Below are 21,395 nucleotides of genomic sequence, written 5' to 3' on the forward strand. Positions count from 1 at the left end.
ACCAGTCACTGCAATAGAAGTGCCTTGGCTGTCAGACATGTCATCAGCACTAACAGCCAAGGCGCCTACCATTTATGAGTACCGGTACTCTCCTTGACAGCAGAGAAGTGCCGGTACTCAGAGTGGTAAAAATAAGAAGTGCCGGTACTCCGTACCTGTGAGTACTGGCCCATTTAAAGTACTGATCCCTACCACTAAATACATGTACCTTTGCAACTTCGCAGCGCTAGACTCCCTGCCATAGAGGGGTCTCCTGTGTGAGTTTCTTGTGTCACCTAAAGTGTTTAAGGCATTGTACCATGCCTTTACTGTAGCTTATGTGACCTCAGGAAGGGTATCCACATGCATAGTTCCGTAATAGTGAGTGCAGACATTTAGTATGAGGAAGAGGACCAACTCCAGAAGATGGGCAAGGTTGTCTTACTCCCTAAAAAAACAGTTGCTGATTGTAACTACTTGGGATGCCCACTAGAGTTGCATATATGTTAACCCCAGCCTTCCTTTGTAGATTAAATGGGTGCATCTAGCAAAGGAGATACTAGGGTGTTTACCTGCCAACTGGTAGCTCCGTGTGTCTGATTGCAGTTTTGTTGGAAAAAAACATTTGGGAGTGGTATATGAGTAATTTTGAAGGGTATAGAGCACTTTGGGCAGAGCAGTCATTTTATACAGCATTGTCCTGCCCATAATCAATAGGTGCAGGATGGACCATCTGCACAACTCTTTGCCTAATGTGTTAATCAAGGGGTTGATGTTTAAATCGCAGCTCTGCAGAGGGAAAGCAATATTTGGATTCATAGGTATTTGAAACTACTGCTCTATACTGGAAATTTTGTTTGTCATTGTCTCCTCAGTACTAACCCTTACTGGTGCCAGAACTTTTGTATCTCAGATTACAAGCAGGCTGAGAGTCCTCCATATAAATTTTATATTGTCATTCATGCACTGGTTATGGGGGTTCTTCTTGCGTGGAAACTTAGGATAAAGAAAAAGACAAGACTCCTCTTGGCAAGGCAAATCAGGTTTACTGTAGCTGCTGGGAGAGCAGCTATCTCCACGCAAGTAAACCGCCAGTCTCTCTTTGCTGCACACATACAGCCACTTAAATAGCAACATAAGCTATGCTCTTTGGAACAGGGCAAATAATAGGTTACTCAGCAGTTATACATTTGTTGCAGAAAACATCACATAATCTGCGTCCCTAAACTCTGAACCTATTTCCTATACATTCTTCATTTTAATTCAAACGGTGCCTAAGAAGCCGTGTATTTACTTATTTTGAATGCATGTGTATTTACGTGTGTGTTTTATTGCTCCTCTCCCAAGATTTCTTATCCAATCCTGTGTACCCATGGATAACTCTATCGCCTGCTCCTATTCTTCAATCATGTTTTCAGTTTACTGTGAACACAGAATGCATGCTTGATGTGCGGTGATCATAAATTCCTTGATGTTTACAAACACAGGTTTTCCTTTAACTAGGGCCTTGCTGATCATGCACTCTATTTTTCTAGTGAATTCCACCTCTCTTGCATCAGCATGTAATTTAGGCTGCACTGCTCTTTCACTACATGTAGCTCTGTGACGCTCCATACTGATATCTACTGTAGCGTATTTTCTCCATGTTTCATTTCTTCTCCAACTTCTCCAACATTCCCCCCTCTAGTTGATATTTCAACTACTGGCTCCCATCCTTGGTCTGCACTTGGTACTGGGTGAAATGTATTGTCCTGAGCATCTATTGCCCGTGTTGGTGTCCTAATGGTAAACATCCCTCCCACCTTTGTAATGATCCTTCTACAACATGCTAAAATTAATCGAATACAAAAACATAGCAACAACAAGGCAGCAAGAGCTGGCAACAAGGTCTTTAACAGTCCCGACATCCATGGTGGTAGTAAAGAAAACCTCTTTCTAAGCCAATTATCTGGGGCACCTCCTTGATCTACCATTTTGTTCTGTAGATTATGCAAAGTTTGTATAGCCTCTTACAAAATTCCATTGTCCGCATCATCTGCTGGGACATAAGTACAGCAAGCAGTTAGTTTTTGCACATACCCCTCCTTCCATGACTGTGATTAAGATGAAGTGCATAACTGTGCTTCGTTATCATCATTCTCATGGTATACAACTCTTCCTTTATGGCATTAAATCCATCTTTGATGGTATTTATGCATTTCAAAAGTTCCTATTGAGTTCATCAGGCAGTTGCTTTTGTCTGAACAAACGCAGAATACTTCCAAAGACCTGTGCATCATTAAACAATCTCTACTCCTGGGGAACATTATTTCAAGTGGTAGTGCCGTAATTTTCGTCACCTCTTTTCCTTCGGTGATGATGTAACAAAGTCGTTGGATGGTTCATGGGGTGTTCTTGTAATATTGATAGATTAACACCCAAAATTACCAAAACAGGGGCATGTAGAGTGACTAGTGTGCAGAGGCCTCTGTAGTTCGGTGGCAACTGAGCATACAGTATTTATTCACACTGTCAATATTAGTCCATGAGGCTGGAGGTGCCACCATGCAGGTCGGCTTTATCTATTGTGGCACTGAAGTTGATATTGAAACCTACATTAACGGTGCAGTTTCCTCTGAAACAAAGAAAGACGTTAATCTCATGACTGCCTGAGGACTTACTGTACTATCCATCCAAGTGTACTGCGCAACATTATCATCCTATATACGCACACACTTTTGTACTGCATCCTTACTAGTATCAGTACCGTTCCATGAAGACATGACCCTACAGGAAAATGTAATTTCATAATGCCATTGATCAAGGGCATAAACTGATCAAGTAACTCTAAATCCTGGCTTACAAACAATTATGGGGTAAAGGATTTACAGAATAACTATTACACTCAGTATAATATTACTAAAAACCCTAAACCTAAGACCATTTGTATCCATTCTGTAATGTTAGGACAACTTGTTTTCTTCCTTTGTGCTATCTCATCCTTAATATCCTTTGTCTGTAAGGATGCATAAAACTTCTGTTAAAGAGTCATATTTTGTGGCATTAACTAGAAATGGTACTACCCTAATATGTGTTGGCTACATTCGGGCCTTAATCCTTCATCCCAGCAGAGAGGCTAGAACTGGCTAAACCAACCTCCAGGATGGCTCATCTCCATAGACTTCCTCTCTCTGGCATCTGCACATTCCTTCCTTAAGCCTACCATCTGACTGGGTTCCGAGGGTAGGGATGTAAATGAAACAGTTTTTTTCTGCCTGTCCCCTCCTTCTTTTGAAGATCATGTTTTACGACCACTCCCCCTTGCTCAGCCATTCCTATGCAGCCGAACCCTCTCCTCCCAAAATGGTTCTTTCACCCCAGGGGCTACTTATCACCTCATCAAAGCAGCATGGCTAATACACTTAACTCTGACCAATCAGGGCAGATTACTTGAAGGCTGAATTTTGGCTTAGGCAAGAAAGCCTTATAACTTCCTGTCTGTAAATGTTAATATAAAATCAACTATAGCATTCTACTAAGTCTTTGAATTATAGTTTCTGGGTTTCCTGGCGGGAATTACAAATTAATAACTTTTTGCCATGTTAACCTATGTGGCTGGGGATCTGCAGTGGGGAAAATTAACTGGGCAATTTCTCCAACACCAGGAGACGTTGTAGTGTAGTTCCTATATTCCCAATAGGCTCTGCGCATTGGAATAATATAAACAGCAGTGTAGACGTAGCACTGAGGTCATCTAGGTCTCTACTGGCTATATTAGACTTAAGGTTTTGCGAGCTAGCTCAGAGGTCACTAGAAACGTTTTCGAATAAACATGGAGGAGTTTAACTTCCCTGGATAGACAAGAAGGGATTAGCTTCTGACAACCATAAAACATGACAACTTTGCTCCCTCAGAATAAGAGTGTATCTCTAGAGTCGTGTGAAAACAATAGACAGCTATTTCACTCAGTCAAGTGTGCATACTTAGTTTCACCAGATTGCAGAGAATAGAGAGACGAGGGCGTTTTCAATAAAAGGTGTAATTTATTGAGCAGTCTTCTTTCTCATGCAAGAGAAATGAATTGCCACAATTGCAATACTCAGTATAAAGTAAAGTGCATACACTAAAAGGAGTATTATAAAATAATACTGTAAAAGCATGGATATGGTTTCTTAGCCATATGATACTTTAAAATAGATAAAATATATACATACATATATACATTGACTAACGTACTCAACTGGTGCTTCTAAATACGCCTACCCCGGTGTACCTGACCTAAGCCTAATACGTGGGAAGGAGTAAGTAAGTAGCAGTTTAAGTTAAGTTGGTTTTGCCAAGAATCTGAATCAAGAATTCTCTTTAAGGGTTTAGTCAGCTCCGTACCTGGGTAATAGAAAGCAGGAGGTCTGGTATCTCTCTCTCAGGACTCGATATCCCAGTAACCCGCGAGGGTATCTGGAAACACCGGAGCTGGATTTCTCGGCAGGAGAAAAGACAGCGTCTCTCTCAGTGCGTCAAAAGGGAGGGGCGGCGTCCGTGGGCTCTCGCATCAGCTGGGCTCTCGGGCAAGTAGATAGCCGCTCTGCTCCAAACCCCACCGTGTGTTTGCTTAAGGCAACGTTGGTATATTTATACCTGAAAGGTGCCGGGTTTGACGTAAGGTTGGACATAAGACGTCAATAAAGATGTCACTAAGAACTGGCCGTTCTTACAGTGCTCACAGGAGTTCTAGGACGAATCAAAACAAAAGCAATGGGGATTTCCCAGGTTGCTGGAGGTTTGGTTTGTTTAGAGAACTCGTTGTACTTTCTAGGAGTCCGGGGAAGTAGCCTTGCTTAATGTGGACTGCATGGGCTACGACTAAATATGGATATTATTTTTATGCCTTTATAAGGATATTATGTATTATAGCCGTATAAGGGCATAAACTAGAAATATCGAATTAGGTTCCTAGATAGAAACACAATAACGTTAGGAGTTCTGAATATGTAAAAATATTGCAGATCCTCACTCCACAGTGCTCCTAGCACAAAAGTCGATTTTGGGAAGTACTTTACTACAGTGGAGAAGTGAAATGTGCAATTTCACTAAAACCTATTTTATAAGGGTCCTCCTTATAATTACCTGTCCCCTACCACTGGGACACTTAGGTGGGACCCTGGGAGTACCTAATATGCCAAAATATTGTAGGTTATTGATTTTTAATTGACCCAAACACCAAAGTCGAGTGTGGGCACAATTTAAATGTTAAAAGCAGTCCTGCAACACATGGCTGCTTTTAAACTGACCTCATGCCTCATCAGTGCACACATGCAAGTGCAGAAAGGGCTGCTGGCCTCTAAACTGCATGCCCTATTATATACAAGGGACTTAAAGATAGTTTTGATCCCCCTTCCCTACTTTGTACTAGGGCCTTTTAGGGGAGGTCATGCCAATCATAGGGTTAACCTATCCCATAGTGTACCCTAGTGTATGTAGATGTTTTTGCTGTATTTTAAGTGTGTTTTCAGTATAGCACTGTCCCTGGGCCTGGTTAGACAGAGCCCAGGAACAGTAGGAGTCAGTTACCACCAGTACCGGTCAGCAAAAAATGGGGGTACACAAGGCCCAGGATGACATTGCAACACATATTGTATACCACACATTATATTTCTGTTTGTTCTGTGTCATTTTCTTTTGCAGGTTGTCCGTAGTTGTGTTCATTTCTGTTAACAATATCAGTTATATTTTGTTATTGCTTTATCTTTTTGCATTGTAAGGGAAGAGGATATGTGGGGTTTGTATTATGCATTTCAGTGTGTGTCTGAAATGCTAGAATGCAGGGAGTGTGGAATGTAAAGGTGAATTCCGAGGTCAGCAGTTGCTGCCTGGTTCTTAGTGTTACCGAACCATTAAACGTACCTCTGGTACCATTTTCTCTTCGCCATCCATCCAAGGCTTTAAGTGGGCCGGGTCTCACTGTTGTGTGTCGATTTAAATACCTTATATAGATTTCCCGATGTATGCCCTTATATAGGTACAATTCACATTGCCCTTATTTAGGCATAGAAATCCAGCCCTTATTTAGGCATTGGCCACGATAACCAAATACAGGCATGGTCAACTACATCCGTCCATCCACGTCACAACGAGTTCTTGGAAAACCAGACGCTTAAGCCTTTAGGACTTCCCCTTGCTTGGATATTGATGTCTCCAAGAACTCATTTATTAAGCATGAACATCTATTCCTTAGGGGTTCATTCATGGCGTTCCTGTGCCGACTTTTACGTCAATACTGATATTCCTAAACACCTTCAAGGTATAAATATACCTTCTCTTGCCCTGACAAACCACGGTACGGCACAGCTCGTCTGCCTACTTGCACGACGCGGCTCGCCACGGCAAGTTCAGAAGGCGATCGAGTCCCCAACTGACGCACTGACCAGACGCTGTCATCCTCCTCGCAGAAAATCCAGCGCCAGTGTTTCTGACTCCCCTTGCGGGGTGTTAGAGATCGAGACCCAGAAAGAGATTCCGACCTCTCTCATTCTAAGGTATGGAGCAGACTAGACCCTAGAGAAATTTTTGGCAACTCTTGCCTAAACTAGACTATAGCTAGACAACTCCTACTTCTTCCCTCGTACTACACTTAGGTTAGGTTTCACTGGGGTAGGATTATTTTAGAAGCACCAGATGAGTATTTTAGCCTGTGTTATTTATGTATGTATTTTTACGAATACATGTCATAGCTACAGACCATGCTATTGCAGTATTATTTTATCGTACTGCTAATGCTCTACGTATTATACTTCGAATTCTGTCTTTCGATTGTAGCAATTCATATCTCTTGCATGAGAAATAAGACTGTTCAATAAACCCTTTTCATTGAAACGCCCGTCTCTCTATTTCTGTGCAACTCTGTAGAAACGACGCATGCACAATTGACTGAGTGAAATTGTTTTCTATTGTTTCCACAATTCTGAGACTGTTCCAATTCTAAGGGAAACAAAAGTTGTCATGTTTTTGCGGTTGTCAGAGACTAATTCCTTCTTGTTCATTCGAGAAGTTTCTAGTGACCTCTGAGTAAGCTGGCTCACACAAGTAATTAAGTTTAATGTAGTCGATAGAGACATACTGACCTCAGTCCTATGTCGAATCTATAGTGTATATTATTCCAATGCGCAGAGCCTATCGGGGATATAGGAACTACACTAGATGGCGCCCAACAGTTTGGTAAGGCACTAATTTAACACTAGATACTGAAGTTACTCAGTCGTGCTTTTCTCTGAGACCCACTACTCATAATACTCCATAAGACGTCTGGAATGGGTAGGGATAATATCCGCCATAGCTGAGTAGGACGAAAATCCTATGTATTCGCGTTTGGATTGTTCAGCGTTGAAGGACACAGTTTTCCAAAAAGATTGTGCACCTTATCTTTGTTCCCTTGAAACTTGATCTGCAATTGTCATTAAACAATGAACGAAAACGAGGGCAACACTGGTATCGGTGGAGCTCCAGGCGACGACACCGCACCAGCTTTTAACTTTACGGGTTTTGATGAAACCGATGAGAATGCTATAATCATTCCCATTAATTTAAGAAGAGCCATCACTCTAAAACGTATAAGACATGGTCTAACACCAAGAGGTGGTAGAGCAGTTTTTGTGATAGAGGCACATGTATCTTACCAGACAGATGTATTCTACTCATGGATTCTATTCCCTGAATTAAATCCAGTAACTAGAATGTTTCACATCTACAAAGAGGATGATCCACCAGAGGAATATATTCCTTTCGAGGGATTATTGAAATTCCACTCACATACCAGGAGCATGAGCTCTGGTTTAAAGGCGCCCTAAAACATTTAAATCACATTACCAGGCTCGGTCCACTAGGTAGACCAGGAGCAACATGGCCAAATTTAGCCGGCTACACACCTGACCCTGACATTGAATCAATGTTGGACGAGGAATTACTTAGTAACATACAAAGACTAACAGAATTATACAGTTAAAACCATAACTGTCTGAGAGTTCTGAAAAGGACTTTGCTAAACACAATCCCACCTCTTCTAAAAAAAAAAAAAGTGGGAAAATAATAAACAACATTCAAAAGAAAAAGGTTCTCATTCCCGAGGTAGGTCTCCTCAAAAGGAGTCCTCTGAAAGGAGGTACAACCTCAGGAATAGGGATAGTTTGAGAAAACCTGATAGGTATCAAGATACTGATGCACGCTCCTCTCGTACCTTTCAGATATCGTCACAGACATCTTTAAAAATGGGGACGGTCAGACAAAAAAGAAGAACGGATGAAGTCCAAAGACGACCAACACGTTCAGAAAAACAAACCAAAACCTCAATTCGCCAAAAAGAAGGTAGCAGGTCTAAAGATCAGACATGCCGAGGATTCTGAGAGCACAGCTCAAGAACAGAGAATGGGCTCCGACAATGCTGGACAGTGCAGCAGAAGTAATAATAGTTAGCCAGAACCTGCAGGGACTTCTGGAGACAGTGGACTTGAATGAAGACCTTCAAGTTGAAACTGCAGACACCAGGGTTAGTTCTCCACATAGGTTATATGAAATAACACTCCGGATGGAGGGAGACGTACCAAGAAAAGTGAAAGTACTCTTTTGGGAGCGACTTTCAAAGGGTTATGATATTCTTCTAGCTGAACAGGACTGGCCACCAGAATTTGTCAGGGAGTGCCCACATGGCGAAGACATCATTATGCTGGCCTTCTCTAACCATGCTGTATGGAGCTGGTGGATTTTGATTGTGTAGTCTGGAAAAATCGGGAACTTGGATGACTCATGATGAATAGTTCCTTTCTGACTGGTTGCTCTTATGATCGAATCCAGGTCCATATGATTAAGGATGCAGATGATAAGGGGCCTTGTTGTGAGGGTCTTCGGGGTGAAGGATTGATGTGTTCTCGGTTCCACAAATCACCAGGACAACTCCTCTGTTGGAACCTATCTTTCTAGTCCAGTTCATATGAAGCGGGCTGTTTCATGGCTTGCTCGCCGGCCCAGTTTTTTTGTGGTTTTGTTGCATGGGCTTTCTTTGCAAGTGCTTTTTTGTACCTTTATCAACTAGTTTTTGTGATTTTTAATAATAATTTGTGAACTATCCATCAATAGCTTCTACTGAATAGGATTGTCTGTCTTGCAGTGAAATGGTGGGGCTGGTATCAGAATTGACCATGGTATAGATTGTGCTGGAACTTATACAGTTGTAACGTTCGCTGCAAATGCCATAATCTGTGTTAAAATATTTAATGGATTGGTAAAATATTTCATGTATTGTGTTTATATGTCATAAATATGTTGGTTGGTCAATCAAATAACTACTATAATTGCATGACAAAGGGTGTCTTTGATAATCATATTGTTGATTGTCGTGTATTATTTCAAATTAAATTTTTTAACAATATGACTGAAATATGAATTATACGTTTTTATATGTTATAATGAAAATTGATGGACGAGGAATATAATGATGTTAAAAATATGCTTTCAGAAGTGAAATTTTTTTTTCCAGGCTAGCATGCAAACCATGGTGATGGTCCTGGCTAACACACAAGAAAGCCCTGGTGATGGTCCTGGCTAACACACAAGTCCTGGTGATGGTCCTTTTAATTTATTAAAGGGACTAAAACACCAACTTATTCCATCACCAATTGAACTATAATTATGATATTGTCTACTGTACATTTTCCTACAAGATATGTGCATACAAGCCCAACAATGTCTTTTTAACCTTAAACTTTGTGTAAGAGGCTTGAGCACCTTTGGCAGAAAAATGATGACCCCTATTATAAAGTGAATTATAAAATGGCACTAAAAGATTATCGTCAGCTTATTTCTCAGTCCCGGCGAGCATACTTCCCACAGAAGATCTCAGTTGCTAATAATTCTGTGACTGAAATCTTTCAAATTGTAAACACTCTCACATCACTATCTACTGTTTCACCTTCCTCTCTGCCCTCTGAAGATAGTTTAAATGCCCTAGTCTCCTTTTTCACTGAATAAGTAGAGAAAATCTATACCTCCTTTCCTATAGAAGCTAGGTGTCACCCGCAGATGGAAATGCGGTTTGACCAGTCAGCCACCAGTGTTGAGGTACAGCAATTCTGTCTAGTTTCTACTACTGAACTGACTTCCCTTTGCCCCATTGTTTAATCTGGATCTCCAGCTGATCTAAATTCCCCCGCCATTCTGCAACAGGCCTGCAAGAAAAATCAAACTGTCTGTTAAGTAATTAATCTTTCCCTGTCTTCTGACCCTGTACCCCAACAATGGAAACACGCCATGGTTTTCCTTCGCTAAAAAAGTTACTGGATTCGTCTAGGCCTGAAAATTACTTGGAGGACAATAAGCTCCTACATGCCATGGTACTCAATCAGGCTTCCGCCCCTCTTATAGTACAAAGTCCGGCTTACCGCTTGCCTCGGAATCAGCAAGGCGTATTATGGATAAGTGTATCAGCCATTCTTATGCTTGACCTCAGTGCCGTGTTCGACACTGTATCCCACAATATTCGAATCAAGCGGCTCTGGAACAGTGGCATTGGTGGCAAAGCGCTGCGCAGGCTGACTTCATTTCCGCAGGGATGCACCTTCCAGGTGTAGTAAAAACCATTTCAGCCTTCGATTCGCTCCCTGCAGCAAAGAGTGCCTCAGGACTCCTCAATGAGCCTAACTCTTTTGAATATCTGTGTGAGCCCTCTTGTTCGGGCAGTTGAACTTCATGGTTTTACAATTATCTCATACGCTGATGACACACAGCTGTCCTTACTTGCCCCCACAATAGTGAGTGTTTGGCCTCTTCTCTCTGTGCCTGTCTGTCTGATGTCACCACTTGTTTTGATTGGTTCAAGCTGAATGCTGAGAAGACTGAGGTTCTGGTACTGGGCAAACATCTCAATATCTGGTCCAACACTAGTAGCCCGATAACCATGAACCTTTGGTGTCCCCTAAGCCCAAGGTTAAGAAACTGGGCATCTGGTTCAATGAGAAACTTTTCTTAGATGCCGAGATCGATGCTCTTGTAGGAAAGTGTTTGGGGATATTGAGATCCCTGAGAAGAATTCTTCATATCTTTCTTCAGTTTGCCCAGCATCACAGTGATCCGGGCTCTGGTCATAGCCAGATTAGACTACTACAACATTCTCTATCTGGGTGTTACTCGGTCACGATTAAATAGGCTTCAATGCGTGCAGAAAGCAGCAGCTTGGACATTGCTTGGGCTTCCAAGACGAGCCCCCATTAGCACCACACTGAAGAAACTGCACTGCTTATCAGTGAAACAGAGAATCACTTTTAAGTCTCTGCTTGCCTGCCAAGGTCCTGCCTATTTACAGGCTATGGTTACCCCCTATGCCCCAGCAAGAAATCTGAGTTCAGCCACTACCAAATTTTCCCTCCGTTCTCAGATTTTAAAAAGGAAGAATCGGTGAATGTGCCTTCAGTCAACTGACTCCTAACATCTGGAAATCATTACCCGTGGAACTTTGGCTTACCCACTCCATATTGATCTTCAGGAAGAAACTGAAAACCTGGCTTTTTGGCTCCAGTTAAGCTCTTTCTACCTTGGTACAACTCCTTTGTGTATTCAGCATCCTAGCGTTTGGACACTTAGTTAGAAATAGCCATATGCTCTACAAATGGCACTACTATTATTATGTTTTAACTTAATGTATTTTTTACATATGTAGCCTGTCTCAACTTGCTACACATGACTTTTATATGTTATTTTTAAAAAATATTTGATTACCCTTATTGCGATTGATAATTTTGCAAGTGGCATTACTCATAAATCTATACGAAGTGTAGTGATTTTTCTATGGGGTATTCAAAGTGTTGATGACTTGTTGTGAGTCGGTCATACCACTGGGCTTTGTGTATCAAAATCCCCAGCGTTTTTTGGACATCCAGTTTTATCCTTTATGATTTTAGGAGAGGGAGAGATTTGTTGGGCTCTTATCATTGGCAATAAAGGATTGTTTTATTGAGGATGACAATTTTAGTCCATTAAGGTGACCACATGCAGGTCTGCTCCTTCAGGTTTCTTTGCGATTGGGAGATCCCACATACCCAACCCTACCTCGCTGCATACGGCATTGCTCTGTACAGAAACAGCATAGAGGAAGAGTAGACAGTTTGGTTCTAGAGTCCTGCTTGTTTGCTCTCGAGGTTGTTAACCCAATGCACATGATGCAGGAGTATGCAGGGGGGTGGGGTTTACTTTCCTTCCCAAGTAACAGTCCCACACCTGTTGCAGTCTATGGACTATCCATACTCTGTACATTCTGCTGCCAGACTCAAGCCCACCACTTACTCCGTTTGGTCTGCCGCCTTCTTACCATTTCTTGGTTTTTCTACAGGTTTAAGGCATAGTACTCAGTACGGGTTTTACCAGCTTCAGTTATTTGTCAACTGGTGCCTGTCTTACACTTGTGAAAAACCACCACAGGGTCAGGGCTCCCAACGGCAAGGCGTAGCCACAAGCAAGTAATAAACCAAAAAGAAGTGCCAAAGCTGTATATGAATTAAGAATCAATTATCACAAAACATCCGAACTAAACAAAATGTTTTGATCTTACATCTGTGAGTTGATTTAATCCTTTATTTTGAATGAATGATTTTTTTGTTCATGAGTTTGATTTGTAATTTCACTAAATTTACATTTCCTAAGACCTTATGTACACAATATTTACATTAAGCACAACATAAAAAGCCACAAGTATTATATACATTTTCAATCAAAATTCATTCATAACTCAATCATCCTATCTTTCATTCAACCACAGACATCAAATAATGAACAATTTACACTGGAATGACACTATTCACAGAAAACCATATAATCGATTTTTCCTTTTTTTTAACTGTAAAAATCAATTTTGTATAACTTCAGGCTATAATAGTCTATGCATTTCGAACGCGCATTGTTGTGGAGTTCTCATCAGGACCAGAATCTCCAAACTTCAGAGTTCGTGTGGCTGATTTCAATGGGCAAACCCCGACGCTCAGTCAAATTTGTGTATTGGTTAGAGTTGATCAAACTGTGGGCACTCTAGCTCTGTAGGGCGGGAGCAAGACGGCACAATAGTTTTAGTCGCTTCCTTTTTTCCTTTTGAAAGCGTCTTACACTTGTGGCAAAGGTATTGTCGGGCGGGACAGCGCAAGCAGCCCCAGTCTCTTTTCCAGCTCACAACTATCATCTTGCTCTCTGAGAAGACATCTCTGATGCTGTTGCTCCTCTGCCTCAGCCCAGCTTTTATCACTGGTGATGCAGCATATGTACAGGTCCTTGGGGCTTCACCTCCATCTATGATAAAGGACCCCTGGGCCCTGCGACCCAGCACATCCCAGCTAGGAAGAAGCAAGCAGGGGTCTCAATGGGGCCAGGTTGGTCCACCCGGCCAGGCTATCTTCAGCAGTGAGTGTGAGTCCGAACTTCACTGCTCCCTCTGATGACCGCTTCTTCTTTGTAGCTCTTCCTTTTGCTTCTGGGCACACGGCACACAGTAGGGGCGTAGGCCTCCTCAATGATGCCTGGGGTGCCAAGACAATCCCAGACAGTGTAGCCTGATGAAAGGAGGCAGCAGACCTCCAATGCCCACCCGGAACTGTAAGGGGCTCTGGCTGCTCACAGGATTGTGCCGCCTTCTGTTGACTGGAATGCGTTGGTTAGGTTTGATACCTACAGATTAAGGCAGATGTTATGGACTTCATAGCAGAGCTCAAAAGAGCCATCAAGATATCTCCAAAGTTCTAATCTTTTGGAGACCTTTTGATTTTTCAGATACTAAACAAAGGTTTCATGTTTTGAGCCGAGTGGCTTCATGGGGAACTTAGTGTAGGTGTGCTTGGAGCATGGTTTGCACACCTTTTTGCAAGCCATCCACGGAAACTTGGAAAATAACCGTTTCCCTAAAGTTTAGCATTCTTAATAAGGCAGACGTTTTATTTTCCACTCGAGTCAGGTTGTATTCTTGGCAACTACATTCAGTAGATCCTGGTAAGTGGTGAACAAAATCTCATCTCCAGAGCACTTCTATTCCATAGCTAAATCGAAGATTTATCTTATCTTGTGTAAAGCTCGGATGGTTTTCAGGTGTCTGATGTTCTGGAATTTGGGTGTTGAAGCTAAAATTTACCACTACGATCTGTGGAAGTATGGTTGCTGGTAACTAAGTTAATGTAGTTGCTCATGTCTTTTATAGGATTTGTTGTGTTTATGATGGGAGCGCTGCACGTCCATGCACAGTGAGCTCTAGGTTCAGGGCATGGTGTATGCCATGCAGCCACTCTCCCTGCACTTAGGTTCGATTTCATCACTGTTGTCTTTCAGTTTTTTTTATATAATCCTCTGATCTCATGAGAGCTCAACTGATCAAAGATGGTGATTACCATGATTTTGTCGCTGGCACAGCACTTCATCCACAGGCCTCTATTTGGATCTTGAGATCTTTTTCTTACTAACATCAAGCATGGGTGCATTTTACATCAGTAAAAAAGCTAATTAACATGTCTTGTTATAAAATCCTTTGTGTTCCGTTTTATATTTTAAATGTTTTTGGATCAGCTTGTGCACTGCACGGTTTAAGTGTGGATGAATATAAGTGTTCCGTGCTCCCGGGTATCACCCTCTGAACAGGGTGTGAACTAGATCACTTAAATTGCATCCCCATATCCATGGGGTATGTCTCCCGGGCTCTGGGATAGTACTCGTTAAATGTTTCAGTGATTTAGTAACAAATTCAATAAAGTTAATCCATCAGTTCAAAGTAATTTTAATATTGTTGTGTCATGCCAATATTGTTCATGAACTTCAAATCCCAGAATGCATTATTCCTGGTGTGTGGTTCAACAATTTCTCAAAATCTTTTTCACTCCCAATGCATTTTGGCCTTAGGCCTTCATCAGGGGATTATCGCTGTTCCTCCACGTTGATATTATCGCAGTGTGTGAGTCGCCATTCTCCATATTTTGCCATGTTTGTAATTAGACCATCATATTTAAGCCCTCCCTGGTGCCCCTTATCAGGGCTTGAGCAGAAGGTACAGCGGACTGAAATGTTTCCATCATTTTTCTTGTTGCATCGTAAAATTCCTACAGCCTTTCAGTGGCGGCTTGCACAGATCGGGGTGGGAGGGCGGGGTAGGAGAGGGGGCTCTCTCCGCTTTTTCTACTGTTGTCTCCAGAGCAGGAGCAAAGCACCCAGGCTCCCCTAAACCAATCACAAAGCTACAATGCAGCGTTGTTTGGTCTGAGCGCTCTGGCTCGGCGCTCAGACAGGGACTAGGGGCCTGGGCACGTTCTCCACCCAGGCTGTAATGCAGCCTGAGTGGAAAACATGCAAAGTGCGCATTCAGGGCCGGCCAGACATTCATGCGCACTTTAGGGAGTGCAAACCACTCCTCCCGTGACCTGCTCTGTCAATAAAGCAGCCCCGCCTCGACCGCAAAGCTGCCGCAACTAGGGAAAAATAAAATGATAATATTTATTATCATTTTATTTTTCCTTTAGTAACACTGCTTAAAAGCAGTGGGCCAACACTCCCCACTGCAGCCTTTGAATTCGTTATGACCTATCAATGTCAACTTATTTCTTAATTCATAAGGATCTTTTAGCCAACGCACTAGTACTTTGGTTTGTGCAGTACGGTTGAACGAATAACAATTTAGTCAACAGCAATTGAAAAGGACACTATTCAATCCAGAGTTTATTTCGTCTCAATAATAGTTCAAGGAAAGGAAAACATTTGCAGTGTCAAAACAATGCATAATAAAGGGTCTTTCAAATACCGTTTGACGGTCAAAGTAGCAGACCAACGAATATCTGGAGAAATAGAGGTTCATAATTTAGGTGTTGAAGTGCAAGTAAGGAAACCTGGAGGGAGCAAAGGGTGTTCGAGGACAACTGAGCCTGGTAAGAGAGATTGAATTAAGATTGCATGCTAGCAGGTACCAATTAGGATTGCGGGATGTAACAACTACTCCAATAAACCCAATAAATAGGGATCGGCAGTATGTCGCACATCCCCTCGCTGACTCCCAGTTTTGTTGCAGTGGAGGTGATAGAGGCGCAGTGAAGCCGCTAAAAAGGCTGACGGACACTGCCTAAGGTACTCCCATACGATGGTTTCACAATAGCAAATGTAGAAGTTGGAACACTCTAAGGGCCACATGCATTAATAATTTTTGCGGTCGGAAACGGCCGATCAGTCCGTTTCTGACAACAATAAATGCTTTTCCATATGCATAAAACACAAATTGTGATTCCGTAATACGTTATCGAATCGCAATTTGTGTTTGCGATTCAGTATTTGGAAGGGGCGTGTTTAGGGCGTCCCTTCCAAATACCGAATCCGAATGGGATGTATGAATGTTTTGCGACCAAATGACGGTCGCAAGACATTCATATTTTACCGACTCCTTGAAGGAGGTGGTAACCCATTCTCAAATGGGAAGGAGTCCCCAGGGTGCCCCTTCCTCTTTGAGAATGGAAAACATTTTTTTTAAGAGAAGTCAGTGGTCCCATGGACCACTGCCTACTCTTAAAAAATTAAACTGCAAAGTAAAAAAAATTCTTTTTAAATGCATCCCGTTTTCCTTTAAGAAAAACGGGCTGCATTTGAAAACAAAAAAGACTGATTTATTTAAAAGCAATCACAGACATGGTGGTCTGCTGACCTCAGCAGGCCACCATCCATGTTTTGGCATGGATTCCTAATGGCTCTCTAATTACGACCTACCTCATTAATATGCATGAGGTAGGTCTATTTGCGACCCATTAAGAATCGCTAACGAAATTGAAAAGAGTTTCATACATTAGGATTAGCGATTACCTAATTGTGATACGGAGAAAATCACAATTAGGTAATCGCTACTTGTAATAATGATACATGTGGCCCTATATGTCGGACAATCACTAATTAGAGTAAATTCCTTAATTGTGGTGTACAAAGTAAACATTCTTTTGAATTAGTCCACTTAAACTTAAGTCACAATATTCTACAAAGTTGTAAGTAATTTACAGAATATTGTAAAGCTTGGTTTAATTGACGTAGTTCACAAAAACGGTTATTTTGTACTCGACAGTTAATACTTTGAATTTACTCTTTTGATGATTAATATATAGAGTGAACTATCTGCTACATTTGATTATAATTTTGCTAGATGTGTGAGAGACCGAGAATTAAGACATTTGAAGACAATACCGAGGACGTTAGATTGAAAATGATAGCACATAGGAAGTCAACATGACGTAAATAAGGAGTAAATTGTGCTGAATGCTTGAGACTAAAAAGTACATGGACATCTGTGTGCAGAATATATTTAAATACCAACACTGGGTATTTGGAAATACCAGCATAAATGGAACAGCAAAAATGCAAAGTGTATAGGACTGTTGTTTGAAGTTGAATATTGTTTTTTTATTTTTATAAATCTTTTTATTGTGTCAAAAATAAAGAAAGAGCAGCAGGAAAACATTACATAAAGGTCACAGTGCGTAAATGCATATCTCAGATCAGTCGGGAATCAAAATACATTTCTCATTACACAACCACATTTGTACGAATTGTATTGTCCATTGGGTGGAATAGGGCCTTTGATCTCCAGCGCGATATGTATGGCCATGGCATCCCATAATCAGTATGTATGTTATTAACATAAGTCGTCGCCATGTAAAATCATGTTATCAAGATCTAAGACATTCATTAATGTACGTCGTTCACGGCGTAGTTCAACTGTCAGAGACCGGCATATATCTCCTCTGGGTCTGTTCCACCCACCCCATTTGTGATCCTATTTTTTGGGGCAGCCTCTATGTTTCACAACAACTTTTTCAGCTATCATGGCTTTATCCATGTTGGTGGCCCAATCACGTACAGTTGGAACCACTCCCCATCTTTGAGCAATATTTCATTTTGCAATAGCCCATCCCAGTGAGGCCCATGTTTTCTCGATCTGCGTAAGGTCAGTGGCATCCCAAATATTCAGTAGACCGAGCTGGGGGGAAGCGGTCAAATTCTTACCTACCACCCTTTCCATTTGCTTTGTGAGCTTATGTAATGTAATGTAATTTGGCATTTATAGCACAACTTTCACTCCAAGGAGCATCTTGGCGCTGTGCGGAACCCGGAGAGGCAAATTAACCAGTTAACTGCAAATGATAAAGGCAGACAGGCAATCAGATCAGAGACTTGCACACTGGGTGTCACAGGCGTTAAAGATCCAGGTTTTTAAGGCCTTCCTAAAATGGGATTCGGATGTAATCTGACGAAGATGAACAGGAAGTTTATTCCAGGCCTGTGAGCCTATTACTAAAAGTGATTTTCCTCCCTTCAGATTCAATCTAGAAGCTGGTATTTTCAACAGATTGGCGTTTGATGATCTTAAACTACGAGAGGGAGTATATCAATTATATCTGGTTTTAAGATATTGAGGGCCCATGGAGTGGAAGGATCTAAAGGTGATAATAAGTACCTTGAAGAGGACCCGTTTATGAATTGGCAGCCAGTGAAGTTTTGGTAACGCCGCCGATGCGGATGACCTCCTTGACTACCTCAGCACTAATCGTACTGCAGCATGCTGAACCATCTGCAGCTTGTGCAGGACTGACCTGTTGGTGCCTACATATAAGCTATTGCAGTAATCTAGCCTAGAAGTAAATAAGGCTACAGCAACTGTTTGCCTAGCTGAGATGGGCAGCAAATCAAAACATTTCTTTAAGCTTTTGATGATGTGAAAGCATGTACCAGCCACTGCCAAAGATTGCTGTTTAAAGGAAAGGTTGGTGTCAAATTTTATTCCCAAATTCTTAGCGACGCTTACTGTGTTAGGAGGAGCGGTGGTGTTTACTGGCCGCCAAAGTTTGGGAGAGAAAAAAGTTTCTTTGCCCAAAGGTAAAATTTCTGTTTTTTCGGAATTACACTTAAGATGGTTTTTCATCATCCAATCAAAGGTTGTGGAAAGACACAAGCGGAGATTTTCTTCTGCCTGGGTGGTATTGTTGTCCAAGACCAGAATTAGCTGCGTATCATACGCATACGAGATGGTTTCATTGTTAAAGGACGATATTAGCCTGATCAGTGGAACCATATATGCATTGAAAAGAGTAGGGCTTAAACTTGACCCCTGAGGAACTCCGGAAGATATTGCCTTTTCTTGTGACTTCTAGTTTCCTAGCGTGATAACTTGTCTGCGATCTTGCAGGAAATTCTTTAACCATGCTAGGACAGTACCAGAGATGCCAAAATCTGCAAGACGGTCCACAAGGATGGTGTGTGAGACCGTATCGAAAGCAGCCAACAGGACTAACAACACCAGGACTGCTCTTTTTCCTCGGTCAAGTGCTGCTCTTAAGGATTCCGCTGTGCGTAATAGGGCAAACTCTGTGGAGTGCTGTGCTCTAAAGCCAGAATGATTAGAGTGAAGCAGATTTGCTTCTTCCAGATATGTTTTAATTTGGGTATTGACGAATTTCACTGCGATCTTACTCAGGCTTGGTAAGAGTGAGATGGGGCGTAGATTGGAAAGTGTAGCAGGATCCACCTGTTGTTTCTTTTGGAGTGGTTTTACAGCTGCCAGCTTCCAATCTGCCAGGATCTTGCTAGCGAAGATTTAATTATGTTATTAATATTGGGGTTAACAATATCAATAAAGGCATGTAGTAGCGTGGGGGGTCATGGGTCAAAAGGTGAGCCTGATTTCAAATTTAGGTTTGCCGGACGCAAATCTTCCAGATTTATTGGGCAAAAAGTTTCCATACGTGTTCTGTAAATGCTGAGACCTCACTATTAACGGGTGGAGGGGCGGAGGGGGTGGTGGGAATCTATTTGTAGTGTCCGTACATTCTGTTAAAAAAAGTCTGCAATATTGTTACATAGGCGTTGAGAGGGAGGAATCGCTTATTGTAGCGATTTAGGGTTAGTGTATAGATTTACTATTTTAAAGACCGCTTTATGGTTAGTTGTAGTGGAATTAATTGCCTCAGTATAATAGAATCTTTTTGTCATCTTAATCAATACATGATATTCTCTGAGAGCTGTTTTAAAGTTCTTTGATTCTGTCTCCTCCTAATTTCTACGCCATTTGCGTTCCAAGAGTCTGACAGGAATTTGCATTTCTTTCAAAGACTGTGAAAACCATGGGGCAGAGGGCTTCTTGCTTTGGTGGTCATGATGTGGAATCGAGGGTACCAACCGATCTCTCAGGGTGTGTATCCACTGTCCAAACTGCTGAGTGTCTATTATAGGCTCTCCTGATACTTTGGGTCTGTGTGCCAGAGCATCTGAGCATAGATCTGGATGCATTATTAGTTCTTTCCACCTGGGCTTATCCTGTTGATGAGCCCTGGCGCATTCCTTAAGCGGGGTCCTAGTTTTTACCAAGATCTCAAAAGGAATACATTTAGGATCTGTCTAGGTTTGTGTGACTGGATGCTTGGCCGTAAGTATTTCCAAATTGGAACAAATGCAGTCCAGCGTATGGCCGGCATTGTGTGTGACGGATAAAGAACGTTGTTTTAGGCCAAGTATGTCCATTGTCTCCTTGAAACAGATAGCCCCTAGGTCCTCCTGAGAATCAAGGTGAAGATTAACATCACCTAACCGGGTTAAATTAGCTAATCTAAGAGTCAGTGGGCTAACCATCTCACCAATATTATCTAGAAAAACATTATGGAGTCCTGGGGGGCGGTAAAGTAATGCCCCAGAAAATAAAAATAAATTATGTAGTTGTAAGCGAAAACTGATGCCTTCCGCTGCTATAAGATCGGGTAGTTGATCTATCGTGCACCTAAAAGTACTGCGATATATAATTGCAAGTCCCCCCCCCTCCTTTGTTCTGATCTATCTAGTCTCTGAATGAGATATCCCGGGGGAAGGGTATTCACAATGCCAGTATATACACATTTTAGGGCAGTCCCAGAGGATGTGGAAAAAGGTCCCAGTTTGATGACATTGTCTAAGACACAAAGAGTCCGTTCTCCTCCCCATCTTGACCAAGATCCCTGCATCTAAATATATGCGTTGTAGGATCTTCAGTTGTACCAGACGTAGTCTCATGGGAATGGCCACTTCCCTGGGAGAGGCGAGCGCGTCTCGCCTGTCCTCATCTTCGAGATCTCCCAGGTCTGTCTCACAATATTGCCGCAGGCGTAGTAAAGGGTCTGGGCGGTTATTCAATAACTTTTTATACGTGAGCGGTATGGCTTTTTTGTTCATTGGCTCAAGCATCAATCTATCTTCTAGCGGGGAGGCCTCGGGTAGAGGGCTGTGTTTGGGCAGCCGTGCTTTGATTTTGTGGCTTATTTGTCTATATATCGGAATGCTTCAGCCTGTCCAAGGTGATACTTCTGTTGGAGATCAGCGAAGGTGGCCAATTTCCCCTCAACCCCCATATCTCCAACCGTAGGGATACCTATAAGGTCCCATTT

The 21,395-nt window shown here is 42.0% G+C and overlaps 1 protein-coding gene across 1 annotated transcript in view; it reads left to right on the top strand.

The window, feature by feature from the left end:
• Window positions 1-21,395, top strand: part of MND1 (meiotic nuclear divisions 1) — a 387,648-nt gene that overhangs the window by 260,506 nt on the left and 105,747 nt on the right. The gene's annotated exons all lie outside the window — the stretch shown is intronic.

This window comes from Lissotriton helveticus, chromosome 2_1 (assembly GCF_964261635.1).
Source record: "Lissotriton helveticus chromosome 2_1, aLisHel1.1, whole genome shotgun sequence".
Lineage (NCBI taxonomy): Eukaryota > Metazoa > Chordata > Amphibia > Caudata > Salamandridae > Lissotriton > Lissotriton helveticus.